This window comes from Pezoporus wallicus, unplaced genomic scaffold (assembly GCF_028554395.1).
Source record: "Pezoporus wallicus isolate ANWC-B61680 ecotype Strahan unplaced genomic scaffold, APGP_CSIRO_Pwel_v1 contig_13721, whole genome shotgun sequence".
NCBI lineage: Eukaryota > Metazoa > Chordata > Aves > Psittaciformes > Psittacidae > Pezoporus > Pezoporus wallicus.
The window spans coordinates 423,543-428,517 of NW_026640870.1; positions in this window are offsets into that span (position 1 = coordinate 423,543).

Consider the following 4,975-nt stretch of genomic DNA (forward strand, 5'->3'; position numbering starts at 1 on the left):
GCCATGGGAACGCTATTACCAGGAAACGTGGCTCAAGGTGGAGAGGAAACCCCAGAGATTCATTAGCAACAGGTTCCCATGGCAACCGCTCCAAACTCATTAATAATTCTCCCTTCCCTTCCTGTTCCCCCCAAAAAAAAATCCCCACCAAACTTCTTGCTGCGCGTGGGTGTGAAAATCCACCGGGAAGGCTGATCAAAAGGAGGGGAAGATGTGCCCATGCATGAGCGGCAGCACGGGGCTGTGCCCCCCCCCACCAGCTCCCCATCACCCTGCTCCAGAACTTGCCTTTTAAATCCATGATATAAAATAGAAGCAAGTGGTGAGGGTGGATGCACCCCATCTGCAGGGCAGCGTCGTGCTAAGGGATATGCTGTGACCTGAAAGCTGCTGCAAAGGGTAAGAAGAAGACTTCTCCATTCAAAGCAAAGGGCAGGAGCAATGTGGCTCCGGTTCAGAGGGTGTTTTCCACCCCCTGCCCGCCCCGATGGGTGCTGCCATCTCCCCTCTTCCCATTCCCTGCCACGCAGATCCACTTTCTACTTGCTAAATTTGCTCGCCCTGGATTCGAGACCGTGATTCTCTTCATGTCCTAAAAACACAGCTGGGCTGCAAAAGGTGTTACTACACAAGAGAGGAGCAGAAGGTGGAAAATATGGGCAAAGTCAGAGCAGGGAGAACGAGACCCAAACTCCAGCACTGCTCCCTCCCTCCTGGCTTTCCCAGGAAACACAACATGCCTGCTCCTGAAAGTCACCTGTCTGGGCAGAGAACTTTCACAGCGCTGCCAGGGAATCTCGCTGTATTCCATGCATCCCGGTTCAGGTGACAGTGAGACAAGCGAGCGTGAGTCTGACCTGGGAGAGGACAGGGAATGAGATGCAAACATTGAGAGGGCTTCGATAAAAAATGAGTACATCTCTTTCTTCTCTGCTGGAACAGCAAATTTACTGCAAATGAGCAAACACCTGTAGTGCGATGCTGCTGGGAACTGCGAGAGGGAAATGGTAAATGGACCAGAAAGAGCATCCCCTATGAGCACCTGCAGAATACACCCCATGGGGCTGGGCAGCATTAAGGAACCCGGGTCTCCTTAATAAACATTTCCTTTTTGCCAGCTGAGTGGAGCTTTTCTTCCTTTACATCTGTTCCCCTTTTGTGGGGCAACAAAAGTCGAAGGGACAGCAATATCTGATCTCTAAAGTACAAATGTCCCTGGGAGGTGATGTCCTTTTATGCTCTAGTGCCTCTTTCAGTCCCCAAAACCCCAGGCAGACTTCAACACATGGAGATTGTCCTGAACTCACAACCCAGCTCATAACACAGGGTGGGAAAAGTATTTGCCTCGCTTGGTTTTGCTGCTATTCCGCATGTGTTTTCTCAAAAGGAGAGCTCTAGCACCTCAAAAACTATTCCAAATCCACACTTCAAACCAGACCTAATATCAAACCTGTTCTTTTTTTCCTATGGATTTCAATGAGACTGCTTACAGGACAATTAGGTAGTGTTTGTAGTATTAAGTGCTCTGGAGCACTTCTGTAACAATAGCTATTCCTCTCAGAGCCAAATAATACTGAATTAACTGTAATAATAGTATAATAACTCAACAAGCCCAGGGGGAGAACGTATGGCTTCTCTTTCTTCAGGTTTGCTTGCTTTACATAAATGAGATACAATCTCTTCTGATAAACTAATAGAAATACCAAACAAATCAAACCATCTCCATGGGTTTTATCCGCTGCAGTTACAATAAAAAGTCTCAGGCAATATTAACCAAATACATCTCACATGCAAATATGAGATCCTAGCCTACGGCTGTCACACTTCCAGGAGAGGGTTGATTTCCTGTACCTCCAGCCTAATCTCCCAGCTGGATGCCAAACACTAAAACTGACATTTTGGCTGAAAGAGATTCAGATAGTACAGATTAACACATCTTGGATAATAACATATTACATATATATATATATAAACACACACATATGAGTTCTTCTGTTTATACCCATGGCAAACTGTGTCCACCAGATTAGACTGCTGATATAAGACAGAAATCTGATTAAAATCAATAAATATTCAGCTCTATGCTGCACCTCTCTATGTGTTAATGTTAGGGCAATGCTCCCTAACTTTTCCCCCTGCAGCATCTCCTCTGGACCAGGAGACCCCTCTTGGGAACACCCGTGCTGCAGCAGTGGAAATATATCTAACGCAGATCTGTTACAAGGTTCCTAAATTACAAATACAATCCTATAGCATCTTGAAATTCTCTCAACAGCAACAGCCACAAACAGATTAACTGAATAATGATATATTCATCATGCAGAAGTAGCCCCGAGCACACGACAGAACAGATCCCATCACACTAGGTGTTGCACAGAGTAGAAAGACAGCCCTTTGTCCAAAGAGCTCCCAACCTAAAATGACTTGTTCTTTCAATTTTAATAAATCTACCCCCCTGATATCATAAAAGCTGGCATCAGAACTGGCTTTCCTTGTAGCAATTAAACGACAAAGGCAAGAAGCTACTTCATAACCTCTCTTTATTGTAACTGCTTGGGATGCAGTTAAAGTTCATGGTAGCAAAGGGACTGAAAAGAGAGAGACAGCAGTCAGCAAATTACCTAGGTGCCAACAGGAAAGCCTTCACCTCTATACATTCTCAAGTCTGACTTGCTTTTAATTCAGTCTGACCAGGATGGAGTCATGTGATGGGTCAAAAATACGTATACTTGTTAGAATGCACTTTGGATCGAAGGAGCGAAGGTCAGGGAATATGCTTCATTATTCACCATAATAAGACTGTGAGACTTGTAGAAGAAAGATATTAATAGTGCTCAAGAGGGAATTGCTTGGCTCACTGCTGTGGATGGTCCAGCTGCGCTGCATGAAGGCAGGACTGCAACAACAGGCACAGGCTGCGGGTGCTCAGGGCCACCCAACATCACAAGGGATGCTCTGCAGTGCAAGAAGGCCCTGGTACCTGGTGGGACTGGACTTGCAGCATCCTTGTCAGGAAGCCCTGATCCCTCACAGGGAAACCATGAAATATGAAACACCCCATTGCTATAAGTCCTGGAGACGACTGTCCCTCTCTCTCCTGTCATGCATTCAGTGACAACCAGCAATGACCCTTCAGGCCTTAAGGACATTGTTTAGAAGGCAAAAGAGAGAGGTGAAATACTGTCAATCGAGTCTCTGCATCTCTCTCAGCTCCAATGTGCATGTGCTCTTGGTGCACACAATGAGTAGCACCTATGAGAACATGTCCTTCAGGAAAAACTGAGGTGTAGAATTGCAAGTTGGCTTTAGAGACATCTATGGCTTCAACCTAAAGCATTACTTCAATACTGCTGTTTAATTGTCTTAACAACTGGAATTGAAAACAACTTAATCTGGGTAGGATTAGACTAAGGATCTTAAATGCTACTTGTTCTGTTCTATTAAACACTGCTGTTGGGTTAATGGAGGTCTTTAGAAGTTGTGGTATTGTAACGCTGCCATGGCCCTGAAGAGCTAAGCTTTCCACGATATCTATGCTGCAATTGCCTCCACTTGCAGACTTCAAATCCTGGTCGACTTGTCCTCTTCAGATGCTCCCTCAAAGGTAGAATGTGAGATGGTTTAGCCCACCAATAGGCCACCTTGCACCATTTCTGCCCAAGCTGTGTTTTTTCCTATAAAGACTTCCATTTCAACACCACCATTCTGGTACCCATCAGCACAGCCAAAATTCACTTTAAATAAGCTGTTTTAAGTCTTTGTATGAAACAGTAATTCCTTTCCTCAAGGACAGTATTTTATCTGCTGCATAATGAGATGAAGAAATCCCATCAGACTAAAGCAAGAGTTAAAAGCGCTGCAAAGGACTGCTCCAGGTTCCCCAAAATCACTCTGAATCTCTACAGTGTAGCTTCAGGAGGTGGTTTCATCTTTCAGCATACAAAAGCCCTGCAGGCCTCTTTCAGTATATAAATGGCCTAAAAACATAGGGAAAGCCACGTCCCTCCTGAGCTCCCACGTGTCTGACTTCATTAGTGATCTTCTAAGGAAGGTTTTCCAGAGCACCAAAACAATGGGAAATAAGCGTGGGGAGATGAGGGAAGACAAGGACTCCTCTATATGCAAAGACTGCTTCAGGGAAGGACCCTTCAAACTGTATCATTACCTTTAAGATGGTTTTAAACGTGAAGAAGTCCAAGTATTTCCCTTTCTCTTTGAGCAAAGCCACGGATATGTGCCACAGCCTCAGCTCTGCATCTGCCTGGCACAAGGAAGCAAACACGGTCCTGAAATCATTCAGAAGTGGGCTACGGATCTCTTAAAACACTCTTTCTACGGAACAGCAGTAATGACAACATGAGCCAAAACCTCTTCTGTCAGAGACCCCGAGGTGCTCAGCTCAAGCCCCTCTCTACCCCATTTCCAGCTGCCCTGAACTTCTGTACATCAGTTCCTGCAGACATCAAGGTGCTCCATGACCCTCAATTAAACCAGAGGCCAACCAGTCCTGAGTGGCTGAAGCAGGCACCTAAAATTCATTCACTCCTATTCAAACTTCTGGCTTTCAAAAGCCTTAAGTGTGCAAAACCAGCGCAAATGCAGCCTCCTGCAAGGTCACCGCCACGTCCTCCCTGCAGCACTGGAACACCAGTAACGGGGTTACTGGAGTCAACATAGACTTCTAGTGGTCGACTTGGGCCCAATGCAGGGAATAGCCATGCAGTAGCTTCCTTCTCCTGCAATCCCTGCCATCATTCAGGAGCAGAGGCGCTCTTCTTGGGACCTGCCTGGGGAATCTTCATGCATGAGCTACAATCCCCTCGCAAGCACTGGGACAAAAACCATCAGCTTTGACTGATGATTTGAACCTGGACTTTGATTCTGAACCCAAAAGCTGGATACTGGCTTTTATCCCACTTAGCATAAAGAGAGCATTTCCCCCGACCTTGTCTTGCTTCTATGCTTGGACCACAAC